Here is a 14,542-nt window from a genome sequence, read left to right as displayed (position 1 = left end):
GTATCCCTATTAATTTAAATTTTTATGATTTATTAATTTATTATCTATTAATTTTAATTTTTATAATTTAGAATATTATTGATTTTGTAGCCATTAACTTAAATTTCTATAATTTAAAAGATTTTTAATTTAGAATATTATTGATTTGATATTCATTAATTTAAATTTTTATAATTTATACTTAATAATTACCAAAGTTGAAATTATTAATGAATTTATTAATATCCATATTACGATATCCGTGCCATTATGCATTTCATAATAGTTCATTAGTATTAAAATATATCAAAAATAGAATATGTTAAGTAGAATATTTCGATTAAACCAGAAGAAAACGAAATCAAGGTCGAAACAGATAAAATCAAGACAGTATCTACGATAGTTCCCATGAAAAGTCAAAAAGAGATAGAAATTATTCGACCGCGAAACAATGTTTTCCTTTCAAGCTGATTGCTTTTGTTATAGCTAGCGTACTTCGACTAAAATGTATCCGACATAAATGGTTCCAATATTTGTTTCAATTTAATTCGTATTACCGCACATTCGATCGAATGAATTGTATTCGAATAAAAATTTCAAACTTTGTATGTATTTTTTTCAATTGTTGCTTGTGTTATCGCTTCGAGAATTATCATACAGATCGATCTGACACGATTATTTCGCTTTTGAACGCCTTGAACCATTTTTTCAGAGAAAACAATGTCTTGAAAAATTCAGAAACGTCAGTTGAATTCAGCGTGAGGTCCGAATTGTGTCGAGTCGAAACCGCAAAATATAAATACACCGACGACATTCGTTTAGTATCTTTTACTCATTGGTCGAATTATCGAACGTTCATTCGCCAAATGACACATTGTCGAGATATTAGATCTCGTTACAGTAAAGCATAATGCTTGAAAATGTTACGGCTCGCTTCACAATGAAACAACGATGTATTTTTATTTGCAAGGCCCAGTATAATCTGAAAAGCGGAATCGTGTTTCAGTAGCCTTTTTGTCCGGTCGGCTGGCTCGTTTTTATTCGCTTAATCAGCGATATTTTAACGCATTTAATTCTCCTTAGTGACGCTACCTGTTATTTATCATGCTTTTTCGGCTATATCTGCCCCCGATGTTTCATATTAGTTTAGATTTATAGACTCTATTCTATCGGATTGTAAAACTTCCAGCATAAATAGGTTTCATTTTGTCGTGTTCAATTTTTTCCCGCCTGAACGAGTCTGATTTATTAAGTATTACTTAATTTTTCTCTTAGTTTCATTGGAACAGGACTAGAAATATCTTTAACTTTCATAATGTTTGTGTTAGTGCAGATAGAAACATGTGTTTGATAATCAATCTTCTCAAGAGAATATTTTCAAACAACTGTGTATCGGTACGTGTATTTTAAAAATACGTTCACGGCCAGCCGTGGAAGTCTATGTACAGTTTTTAAATTTCAAATACTATAAAACATTTTTATCTTTGACATCAAAATTTGTATTAATCAATCTTACATATATATATTTGAAGGGATATAATTTATTATGCAAATAATTATGCAGAAGACACAGCAGCGTTCACGCAGCGACATACATCAAAAAGAGATAAAAATATGGAAAGAGAATTTTCATAAAAATGTCCGTGTATTATACGTCGATGAAACCATAAGAAGATAGATTTAACGTTGTATTAATATCTTATGATCCTAGAGTCTTGGTAAAATACAGAAGTTTCGTAATTTCTGGTGTAATTCCGTTTGAAAACTTTTGCGAGCAAATGCTTTATATTTCCTAGATCCTCCTGCGAACGTGTTAATATGTTAAGCAAATTCAAATTCATTTTCTGCTGTTATGCAAATATAATGTACACGATTCTCTGACAAAAGCGCGAGTCTGTGTGGGCGCTTGTGGCTGATTATACGTTAAAATACGAAATAAAGGTGTTTATTGAGATAAGTAATTTTGCTCCAACAGCTAAACCGCGAGAAACATTCCTTTTTGTGTAAAGTACGAGTAAACAAGGAGAGTCGAAATATCTTTTCTAAAATATCTTACTATAATATCAGTGCCGGTGCATTTCACTCAAAAAATGGGATAAAAAAGAAATCTACGTTGAATAATGACCTGTGAATAAATACCAATAGTGATTAACAGTGACCAGAAAAAGAAATCTGGTATCGATAATGACTACTGGTAGCTTCAAAAAATTCCACCATTGATTATGGTCATCGGGAAGCTTAGAAACAATTTCGTCATCGATAATGGTTATCTATGGATAACAGAGAAAATTCTAACACACATAATGATTACCAGTAACCAAACAAATTTTCTTCACCGATAATGATTATCATTGATAGCCGAAAATAAAATTTCCTCATCGTTAATGATTTGATGGTTTAATTAAATTAATCGGTTATGATATATTGTATAATTATTTTTTCTATTGTATAACTTGATTTATTGTATAATTGTGGTATATTATGTAACCAAAAAATACTCTCATCGTTGATAATGTTTATTCATAAGCAAACCCAATTTCTGTAATCGATAATGATTACTAGATAGCAAATACAATTTCATATTATGTATGATGATTATTTCAAACTGAGATCATTTAAATTAACAATAAGATACTAATCCTCGTGTTACATGTAGCTTTTTTCACTTGGCTCATAGCTGGACTACGAGTTTTTATGCAAATTCGTAGCTGCATGGATATAATAATTTAAAGAGTAATACGAAGAATCATCAAGGATCAGAATTTGATTTACCTGTTGAATATTATAAAGACCACTGTACTTTGGATATTTTATATCCAGGTTTTGCCTATCGTTTTATGGATTCTCGTATGTTTAAGTTTCTCATAACTACATAGAAACGCGATCTTTAGTCGTAATTGTTATGATTGCTGTTTTTATTTTATTTTCTTTCTTTTTTTTTTCGTTTTCAAGGCACTTGAACAGATCTTAGAAAGTCTGATAAAAAGCAATCTTGGGAAATTAAGCGCAGCTAATGCGAAATGAATAGAATTCTTAGAAATCATTGAGAACAATGTCGAGGGAAGTCGGGGCGTTACGAAGAAAAACTTAACAAACCGCAGTGCAGCGCTGCCGCAACGCGTAACTGGAATTGTGATTCTATCGGAAACTTAATTACCGTTTAAATCGTAATTAAGACCGCGAACGTACGTTGAGGCCCGATGAATTTGTTCTTCTGCCTCGTTCTATTGTCGATAAATTGTTACGACGCTACGTGAACAGTGTCAACCTCTTCGTGTGCTTCGCCCGTTCGTTGGAAACGACTCTAACGAGACCGATTTATTTGAACCTCGTTAAAGAAAAAATTGCGCGTGCCAGCAACAGCACCACGTATAGTAAAGCGAAACTATTTGGCAAATACAGCGATGGACAGAAGAAGCTTTGAAATTGCTATTTTATAAATGCCAATAACTTTTGCACTAAATGTTCTTTACCATATTAGGAACAGCAGTCTACGCTGAGATATTCTGTATTATATTTATTCATTACTTTCGTCGAGTATAATTTTTATTTGTAAAATCACTTCTCTTAAATTTTCTTTTGTCCGTCATTGTCCACGAAGTTCCATTTGCCGACAATATTATAATTAATTTTCAAACACATACGACCGCTCAAACACTTTTGCCACCTTGTAGGCAGTACAGAGATATTGCTGCATATTTATCATCTTCTTATAAATGGAATCACCAAATAGTAAACTTTCGCTATTTGTCCCAAAATTGATCAACGATGCGTTACTGTTCAATGTATAATTTATCGATTATTTACTGGTTTTCGATGAAATTTGTCAAATATTACTGTTTAAACTAACGTGGGTAGTCTTTTTACGAGTTTGTGAGAAACCTTCCGATTCGATTGCTAACTTGAGAGACTAACAATCTTTTTCAGAATGTTTAGTTGTAAAAGTTATTTAAACATTACTGTGCCATAATTTGTTTCTCTCCTGCGGTCACCTGTATTTCAATGCGAATCTATTAGTTTCTCGAAATCAATTGTATCATATTATACTAATAAACTAGTAATCTAATTATTATCTGTTGTTTACGAAGCGCATATCTCTAGAAGATTAAAGAGGAAACACCCATATGACCTAGTTTCGACATAAATGATCGATTAGCACCGTCATTACAAAGGTATGAATGTGTACAGCATATACATATGTATATGCATTGATCTGCAATGGCATCTCGATGGAGATGGCCAATTCACATGCTACAAATCCCAACGGTTACATTAATCTGCCAAATGTCTGCAGAAATAAATTGTATAGGAAAATATGAGAAATAAGAATTATAATTAATTATCTGTTAATTTTGTAGTTATTCTTCTTCAAATGCCCACCGATCCAAAGGTGCGCGATCTTACCGCGATAGTCTTTGATCGTTTTACATCACAGACAGATGGTAGCTGCAAATTATTGATCGTCGATGTTGGCAATTTCTTCGTAATTTTTAATATGAAACTTCGCATAATTGATAATACCATCGATACATACTCGAGCGATGTGGCCCACAAGTATAGTCGTCGCGTCTACCAGCAAGATTCGGCATAGCAATTGCTATTCGATAGATGGCGACGAGGCTCTAATTAATTTTATCGATTAATGTGCACTACCTCGTCCAATTGTTGATCCACTGACTCGCCAGGTTTTGGCGCGCGGTATTTTTACCAACGGCAGATATTTACGCGCGTACAATAAAATTTGTCAAGCGTTTCAGCGCGTATCGCCTCTCGCGATAAATGGGAACGTGAAACGGTTGTCAAGTTGGAAATAAAAACGGTGGCTGCACAGCGAGTTCAACGCCGGACCCAGTAGCATAATCGAACGCGCAGTAATCTTCTTTCAGAGGAGGTGTATAATTACAAGAAACGAGCGAGCCAGCTTGATTCGTTTATCGTTGGTTAATGCAGGTGAATGGTTGGCGCGTATTTATGGTTGTCGCGAGAACTCGTTCGTAATTATCTGTTTTCTGCGATATTACGATTGGAACGAGGCTCTGACGGCTGGAGACCCTCCGCGCGTTTCCTGCGACCGGCGAGAAAATATCGCGATTACGTAAGCGCGAAATAAATTCTGCAGCGCGCGTTCTGAATTGTAACTGAATAAATTTCAGCCGAGGAGAATTTAGCGGGTGCGTAGTAGCTAACGGGTGAAAATGTTTCATTATGAACGCCACTGTTATTTATCGTCTGTAAACTGGTGAATTGTAACGTTGATAATAATTTAAATGCGTGATCAACGTCCTTATGTAATCGCCATCCACGCATGGCCACTTCACGTTCCTGTTACCATTTTTTCACGACGCCATTTTTCATAATCCGTGGCAATTAAAACGGCACGCAACTTATCTGTTTTGCAGTATTCGTTTTCCCCTGTTCCTCGTTGTTGTTTCGGAAAAAATGTCCGAACACTTGCTCGTTTCAAATCAGATGTTCTTTAATTATACAGTCACAAGAGAAACTGACGTGTTTATAAATATGACCAAATTCTGTATCGTTGTTCGTTGAGATTCTCCAATTACTACGTAATTCTTGGTAAGCTCTAGTGCTTGAGCATGTTGCAAGCTTTAGCTTCCGATTTCGTCATTACAACGAGTACTCGCGCACAAAGTTGCCAATTCGAAGAAAGAAAAAGTTAGAGCGAAAGAAATTTCAAGGATATTTCTTCATTGTCGTATTATTATGATATGGTAAAATTAATTTTAGTATGCGATGGGTTATCAGCAAGGACGAGGCAAGTTATGGTACACATTTTTAGCAAAATTTATAACAAAATATTCTGCAGAAAATATTTATTCCCAAACTTAATTTCTAAGGACAGATAAGAAAGGTTTAGCTAAACTTACATTTAAACAATAATTTTTAAATCATGTTAATTTTTAATAATTAATAAGATAAGTGTTGCTTTTGATGGTTATTTTCCCATTAATTTGTACATTTTACTAGGATTCGTTATTTTAATAGAAATTGCGATAACAACACGATATCACATACTCGTTATTTTCAAATATTTTTACTTGCAAATAAGAGATCCGGGTAGTTTTTTGTTTCACCTATATCTATTTTAGATTCACCAGGTTAGTATTTTATTTTGTACGTATCTTTCTACGTTATACATGATTTAGGTTTTGAAACACATCCTTCTTTCAGCAGAGCGCAATTAGTATGACTGAATTTAATTTGGAGGCCAGATTTGTTCGTTAAACCGAGGTTTTCAACGCCTTGTGGCACTAAAAAATACGTTTTACGTTTATAATTATGAAATCATTAGATGCTTCTCGTGTAATGCGAAGCGAACTCGATTGAAGTTACGATGAGTTGGTTGCTTCAGCTTTTCCTTTACTGCTGACATTAAATTATTATTTGAATCAATTACGAAGCATTCTTAGTTGTCTTAAAGTTATCAGTCGTTGTTGCAATATTCATCTATATTAATAGGAATGTCATTATCAATTTAAATTAGGGAATTTATTAACAGGGAATATGGTAATTAAGAAATTGGATACAAGACGTTAGCACAAAACGTCTACTTATTAGTGTAAAAAATATCAAAAGTAAAATCTTCAATTAAAGATAAGAATGATAAACATACATGGATATTATTAATTTCAAATACGAATTATATACATTGCATTAAAATACTGTAGAAATTTTATAGTAAGAATATTATAACAAAGAGTTGTAGATACATAAAAATTTACACCATTGTAAAAGTTTAATTTGCTTTATAATTGATTAGTTAATTAGAAAGACAAGTTGATACATGGTTTAATTAATGTATCGTTTCATTTGACATTCCCTTTTAATTTCATTTAATTATATGACCTTTGTTTTTGATAAAAGAAATAGATGTACATACGTCTCCACATGGGACAAGCCCAATTAGAATAAGTAACTTGTTGAATGGAGGTTCACGTAAATTACATGCAAAATTTAGAAAAATTTGCTTAAAAATGTCAATCAGATTTGCGATTAAAGAGGAACAAATACAATACCTTAATTTATTTTCTCAAATAAAAAGAAAACGGTGGAAATATTTGCAGTAGGTATTTAATTTAATGTTATTATACACAAATATGGGATTTTTATTACAACTAGATGGCAGATAAATAAATATCCGCGTAACGTTGAATATTCAAGGCGTTAAAAGAGAGGATCGAAGACTTGAAAAAAAGCTTACAGCACCCAGAAGGACCAAAAAGAAACGTCTAATCAACATAGGTCCTGCAATCAATCCTTGCGACGTAAAGTCGATTTTTCTCATTCACCGATATTCCTCGTCACGAGTGAGTTTCGTCGTCGAACGTAAACAATGAGATTGATTCACAAGTATGTTGGCTCAAGGTTGTCAGCACGAACGACCCGTAATACGCAGATATGAGTTTTGTATTGCGATGGAAGCAGAACATATGGAATATTTATTATAGCAAAAAGGCTTTTCACTTCGTCTGCGTTTATGTTAATCTCTGTTTCTATATATTAGTGATAGTTTTGCTTTGAGAATCCTGAGCTAACGGACTTCCGAAACAATACCTTTGTTTACCTCGAACGAAGAAACTCGCTCACTAGGTGGAATGTTCATGAATGATAAATATTGATTCTACTACGACTTTACTACGTCTTAGAATCCCGCATCCTTTTCTTCGACACTGTGTATAGTTGCGCTGATGGTCCCCTTGCGTAACTATTTATTTATATGCAGCAATCTATTATTTTACAAGAATGTAACATGGTACGACTCAGCAGCTTGGTACAGTTTCAATTCTCTTGTATTTGATAGATAACCAGGATGTCTTTTGGATGTCTTTTCTGCCACATGCGCGTAGGTTTTAATGTCGCGTACTGTGGCCTTCAAACAGCATCAATTATTTATTTATATTTTTACATAAGCTTCAAACCAGATAAGATTTTAATAATTTCCTAGTCGTTTCTGAGATTTACCTTACTTTCTGTACGTTTCTTAAAACGTTTTACCTCAAAAGCGTTCAGTTTTGGCATAAATCTGCGCGTTTCGAATATTTACATTTTATGAATCTAGAAATTAGAAAAGACTTGTCAATTACGCAACTGATGGAGGTCGAAATGACTCGATCGAGCAGTCTTTAATAAAAATTAGCCGGCTACAATTGTATTTGCCCTTTTTTCATCGATATCTGCGCAAGCCGATTGTTTAGCTGAAATCGTGCAATTTCGCTGTATAACAATTCGTGTAATTAATGTTTCGCGTAATGAAATACGAAGGTACAATTCCCGGGATTAAAATCCCGATGAGTTTAACATTCCATAATTCATTATCGCCAAACGTCAGAAATATCCAATAAATAACATTATTCGGATCACATCACGGACGGGTCATAATAATTATTGCTCTCATTGAACTTTGTCTTTTCATCGTCACAACTTCATCAGCTTTGCCCGCTGCAACGGATTTTAATTATTACGCGCACGACACAGCTGTACATGTTCTTTTGTCCGCCGTGTGTATTATTTTGTTGTTTGGAACGAAACTATTACGTCCCCTTGTTTTTCATCGAACGAACACAGACTGTTCTTCTTTCGTATTAATCATGCTACATTATCTTGCAGTAACAGGCGAGGCTCGAACGTGTGTTTCGTGTTTGCAAACGAAAAATGCTTGCACATGCTGTCACTATTACGTCCGTGCTATGCAACCTCCAATATTTGTTTTTCAAATTGCTTTAGTAAATTTAAAAAGATAAATCGTCGTGTAGAAGTAAGCATATGAAAGATAAATACAAATGTTACAAGATTAGAGATTGTAAGTGGCAATACGAAAGCGGATACAATTATTATTTGGCTGTAAATCTGTGCAAATTCAGCCATTTGAATTTTTAAGCCTTAGAGGAACAGTTTAACGAGTATAAAACGCTGCGGATCAAACTTTTTAATTCACACGGTTAAGTGGCTCCTGTTCGCGCAATTAATTTTGAATTTACAGGATGTTCCGCGCAGTTAGAACCGAAGATATTTTTCAAACGCTTACAGACAAAACAAAGTGTCGTGGAACGATATTAAACGGTTGCAAACGAAGTATACGTAACTTTGTATGTATTAACTTTACGCATTTCTATCGATGCATTTAAAAAATGAAGCTACGTCTTTCTTTTAAATTGCAACTTGTACCTCTACGTGCGAAAGTATTGGTCTATCTACCTATGCTTGAAAATTGTTGGTTCTTATAAAAATTATTACGATGTGAGATTTATAAATATCATAGGAATTTATACTCCAAGTAAACTGCAGACGATTATGGCATTTGTAAAAATTGTAATATTGAAAAATGCAAAGAATGCGTACAAGTCAGAGAAATATATAAAACAGTCAAAGTACAATATTCGTTAGGATATTTCTTAAGTAAAATGTATCTCTGCACAAGATGCAGTGTTTCTAGCAATATTATCCGTCAGTTGTGTTTATAAAAATATAAATTTGCACGATGATTGACAGTAGACTCACGAATGTTCGCGTAGCATTAGAAATATCGGGCTCCAAATACTTTTCCATTTTTTATTCACCCTGGTTGCCTGTTAAAACTATCAATAAAGGTAAGGAAGATTTTAACCTGTGCCAAAATATTTTCTACCAAAACTGTTATTTCTTTTATTCATATTTACACGCTTGGAAATCTATTTCCGTGGAAATTGAATGTACTTACATTATCAGTTAAACGTTACATGATACTGGCAGAATTTTAGGTTAAAGTCGGCAGGAAATGAAATATACAATTAATTCCATACCACGGAAACAATATCACGTGACTCAATTAAGTTAGTAATTAAATGTAAAATCGAAACCGCATATATGAGGTATATGTGAGGCAATGTATACGCTCCTTAAATTAATTTCAGACCATTGCGGTCAATGCATGGTGCAGGCAAACTATCAATAGTATTCAATGTAGTAGAAAATGACTTACTAAACGTTAATATGTCATTTCCTGTGAATAATCTCTAGCCAAAGCAGATTGCTAATTTTACGACCTTAACGTTATTTATCCCTGTATTTTCGCCCTTGTGATTCCTGTTACGCTTCTGGTTATATCATTTTTCTGCCTCTAGTTTGCCAGAGACGAATATAATCAACCGTGATTTATGTAATGAGTTGCTTGAATATTGATCTGTTTCGATCATTCGGTTCATTTGTAAGTCACTTTTAAACGGTCAGATTGAGTCATAAGATGCAAATAGGCGCTCCGACTGCAAGTTCTAAATTACCTGCTCGCCGTTATGACTTATGACTTTATGGCTTTGGAGTTGGCGTTGCCAGTGGTACGACAGCGAGAAAAAAGCTGTCAGCGAGTAGAGATCGAACGGTAGTAAAAGTTTTTGCGCGATTAAAACGAACAGAACAAAACGGTATATCGTACTAATTAGAAAACCTTGTAATTCCACTTTCATTAAAAACTGACATTTTGACGCCCGGTGGCGAACAACAGCGCGAACTACGTCGATTTAAAAATTCTCTCGACTCTGGGAAAATGTCGCCAGTTTTAGAAAAAACGAACTTCCATATCCATCTAATTCTAACATCGCACGCTGCAATCGCGCAAAACTCCAAGTTTCACTTCGCTCTACAATGTGCTGTGCTGTCTGCATCTGTTCGAACGCATAAATTCACGTGTCAGCAGTATTTCAACGCAATGATTCAAATTCTATTAACTGCATATTAACTGGCGCATTTGTGTATCGTTAACTTTGCACATTTATGCTGCACGTGTTGCACAATTCTACAGTCAGTACTCTGAAGTTATAGTTTCATTCGGATATACTGCAAAAGTGTAAACATATTTGCAGGCCATACGAAACGTATTATGTTTTTAATAAAATCGGATAACCTCGTATATTTCCTAAAAAAAATATGTTTGATAATTTTTATGATGTATTTGTGGTTCTTCGGGCTTCCTACTTTGAACCTGAAGTGTCAAATTAAAAATATGATGGAAACTGGAAGAATCGACATATTTTATTGCTACGTGTTGTTAGATGGTTAATAATCAACATAAAATTTTAGAGTGAGAATTTTTATGACGTCGGTTTTAATTTGAAAACACAAATGTTCTGATAAAAAGAAGTTAGATGCGGAAAAATCGATTTTGACTTTCCTCCGCTTTTCATAAACGAAGATATGCCGTTTGCGACAAGACCAACAATAAATTTCCAATAATTGTTTACCTGAGAATTCGCGATTACAACGAACGCACTTGTTGCATTAACAAGAATTACAAAATGTGTTTAATTGATCGTACAAGCTTCAGCGCTTAAAAGTAACGTGGAGCATACACATACACACTTTGATCAGCGATTGCTTAAACGAAGCAAAACACAGCTGAAAACGAAACGGACGAGCCGACTGCGTAACTTTAAAGAAATGCATAACTTTAAACGCGTTTATCTCGGAAAGTTATTTTCGCGCGTTGACTTCTTTTTGCCAGAGCACGTCACAAATATGCAAATAGCTGCGGCAAACACGAATTATACTTTTATGTAAAGAGAAGAAACGTTTCTTCTCTTGCGTGTCTTGAAATGTTTAAAGTCGTTGAAGTCTAAAGACTTTTTTAATACTCGGACTGGCGAAATTCGCATTATGTAACGCTGTGGAAATTCCAAAATCGCGATAATCACTATAATATAACGCTAATAGCAAAAAGAGTCTGTAATGAATATGTAAGTAACAAATCGCGCAATGGGAAATTTTACAGTTTCATAGCAGTGCGTTTAAAGTCGAATAACATTCGCAACAGAGAACCGGGATATTATGAGTCACGTGTAATTTGTAGCAAATATAACGTATTGTTTGCAAAAAGCATAGTCACCGTGCCATAATCTGCGAGATGTGAAACGATCTGTTTCAGGGGCAATTGATTACAGGAAAAGAAAAAAGTAGGTCAGTGATATAAGAATATTATTCGAAGGAGACAGTCATGAATCAAAATGAAACGAAGAAAGATTCAGCAACGATGAGCGCGATTGAGAATTCATGGGAAACTAATTTTCCATCGAAACTAATTTTCTTAAATTTGAAAATAATAAGCCGATGTCCAATAACTCGCCACGATATATCACCGTACTGATAATTGAATTTCAGAAAAGTTATTCGAATATCTGCGATATAATACGTGTTTGTGTAATTGTTTTATGTAAAGTGTCGTAAAAAAAATTGATGACTTGCTTCGAACAGCGTTAGTAAGCATTAACGCATATTTCTTTTAAAGGTGTGCACATCATTTTTTATCGTAACAAATCGATTTATTAATTTACAAATATAGATTTATTTAGCATTAGAGCATGATTAATACCAGAACGAGGTTAATTATCACAACGCGCGTAATAGATCTAAATTACCGATACAAATTTAATGAATAATAGATAATCATATTGTCGTTTAAAAATTAACAACCGCAATATATCCCGCACCTACATTTTACACAAACTATTCACGCTATTAATTCCTAGCGTTTTTTTCGTACATGGTAGATCTGCTTGAATAAAGTTCCATTATTTTTTATACCCAATACAATCAATTACTGCTATATCCAATAATTTTCTATTCCACGCGATGACCTGAATAGATTTTTTTTTACCTTACCGTGGTTTTCGCGTAGTGACGAAACCATACACGGTTTTTACACTGATAGTTACATTTTTTTTTCTTTTTTGTCATATTACACGACAGGGGTTTCAACAAACGACATCCATAAAAAGCGTAACGCAGAAAGGTATAAAATATAATGTTACAAAAATTACATACACGCGTTATACGTATCTACATGAAATCAGAAAAATAATAGGCTTAATATCGTATTATAATAATGTCCGTAAGTCAATGTCCTTGGCGGTGAGAAAATTGAAGAGTGCTTGTAGAAAACATTGTAAGTGGCAAGAAACAAGTTTTCCAGGGGGGGAAAGAAAACTTATGGAAATTCACGAAGAAGAAAATTATATCTGTAGGAAAGTCTGTGGATTTATTCCACCTCCTAGTTGTAAAGAAAACTCGATGTTCCATTCATTTAGGTAAATGGCATAGACAGAAGCCAAGAAACTATTAACTAATGTTTATTGGCATACTTTTCTCTATAGAGACGACGTTATGACACCATCTTCTAGCGTTATTAATAACCATTTACAAATGGGAGTTGCATTTTAATTTTATACCACAGTGTTCTCACTAACGTGTTGAGCATTTTACAATAAAAAATCAAAATTTCTCACTGTTCTATTAATAAGTAGCTTAATTTCTGATGTAATTTTATTTCAAGATTTTAAAAGTCTGAATTTTTAAAATTTCTTTTAGAAATAATAATTATATTGATATTGAGGATAAATAATTTCCTAACAGATTGCGTTTTGAATTTCGTTGGCAAATCAGATGCACAAGATTTATTAGCTCCATATAGACATTCGTGACTGTAAGTAGATCTTGCTATCTCCATCGCATCTTGACATAGCAATCGCAAGTATTATGCGCATATAATTTCCTAAAACATTCCTTATAGGAATTAAACCTTCAACTATTTTTGGTCGAAATGAATTAGGAAGTTTGCTGATTGACGATACGGGAATCCACGAATAACACAATAATAATTAGATACAAAAATACAAGGTGTCTCGTTTTAGTCGATTCACGCAAATACAGTGGAGGAAAGATGAAAATTTAAAGGATATACGATGCCAAGAAACACGATAATTTTAAATAAAAAAAAAAAATAGATACTATTCATTTCCAGAATAGACTGTTATCCACGTGGTAAAAAATGTTCAGTTCAAAGATATTATTAATGCAGATTAATTACTGTACACAAGTACGAATCTTAAATTTTCTTTTGCATCGAATGGCGTGAAAAAGCAAAGGTCATCTTGAAACGCCTTCGCTCGAACAAATCTGCCGATTATCATAAGACGTCCCCCTTGAAACAGAGCAAGTTTCATTTCAAACATTTCTTCGAATAACGTTCAGCTTGCAACAGCAGTCCTTATCCCAGGACTTAAGTGCAAATTTAAGCCCGTAATGTGGCAAATACGTAAAACTAAAGCACTCGTCTCAGCACCTTAACAGCTTCCCTGCAGGAAAGAGATTCGATGTAAGACAAACAAACAAGTACTGGTAATAAATATTTCTTATTCGAGTAATACAGCAACACCTAGCGTGCGCGAGGCTTCGTGTCCTCCTGCAAAATCCGCTCGCCACACGTTAAGAACTGCTTGACGTAAGAAATATGTTGCGTGGGTCGATTAAAGTGAGACGCTCTGAACAGCGTGAATATTAATTAATTCGTTTCACATACACGTTGTACACCTTCATCGAGCCACTTCGTTTCATAACACAATAGGATCCGTCGAAAGTGTTCTATAGCAAACGTTGTACGACATGCTACGAGCACGTTCAACACTTGAGAAGTTCGCTCCACTCGAGGTAGCGTTTCGTCGGGGCCCGGTAAAAACTTGAAACGTTATTCGAGATCTGACAGATTTACCGCCCTCGGTCTACTGGCATTCGCGTTAATTGC

The 14,542-nt window shown here is 34.1% G+C and overlaps 1 protein-coding gene and 1 long non-coding RNA gene across 4 annotated transcripts in view; both read left to right on the top strand.

Moving 5' to 3' along the window:
• Positions 1-14,542, top strand: part of LOC105666188 (CCR4-NOT transcription complex subunit 6-like) — a 484,667-nt gene that overhangs the window by 269,691 nt on the left and 200,434 nt on the right. The window lies entirely within an intron of this gene.
• LOC100646510 overlaps positions 1-14,542 on the top strand; it is a 193,434-nt gene that overhangs the window by 109,834 nt on the left and 69,058 nt on the right. The gene's annotated exons all lie outside the window — the stretch shown is intronic.

The sequence above is a fragment of the Bombus terrestris genome, chromosome 10 (genome assembly GCF_910591885.1).
Source record: "Bombus terrestris chromosome 10, iyBomTerr1.2, whole genome shotgun sequence".
NCBI lineage: Eukaryota > Metazoa > Arthropoda > Insecta > Hymenoptera > Apidae > Bombus > Bombus terrestris.
This window is presented reverse-complemented; position numbering and strand designations above follow the sequence as displayed.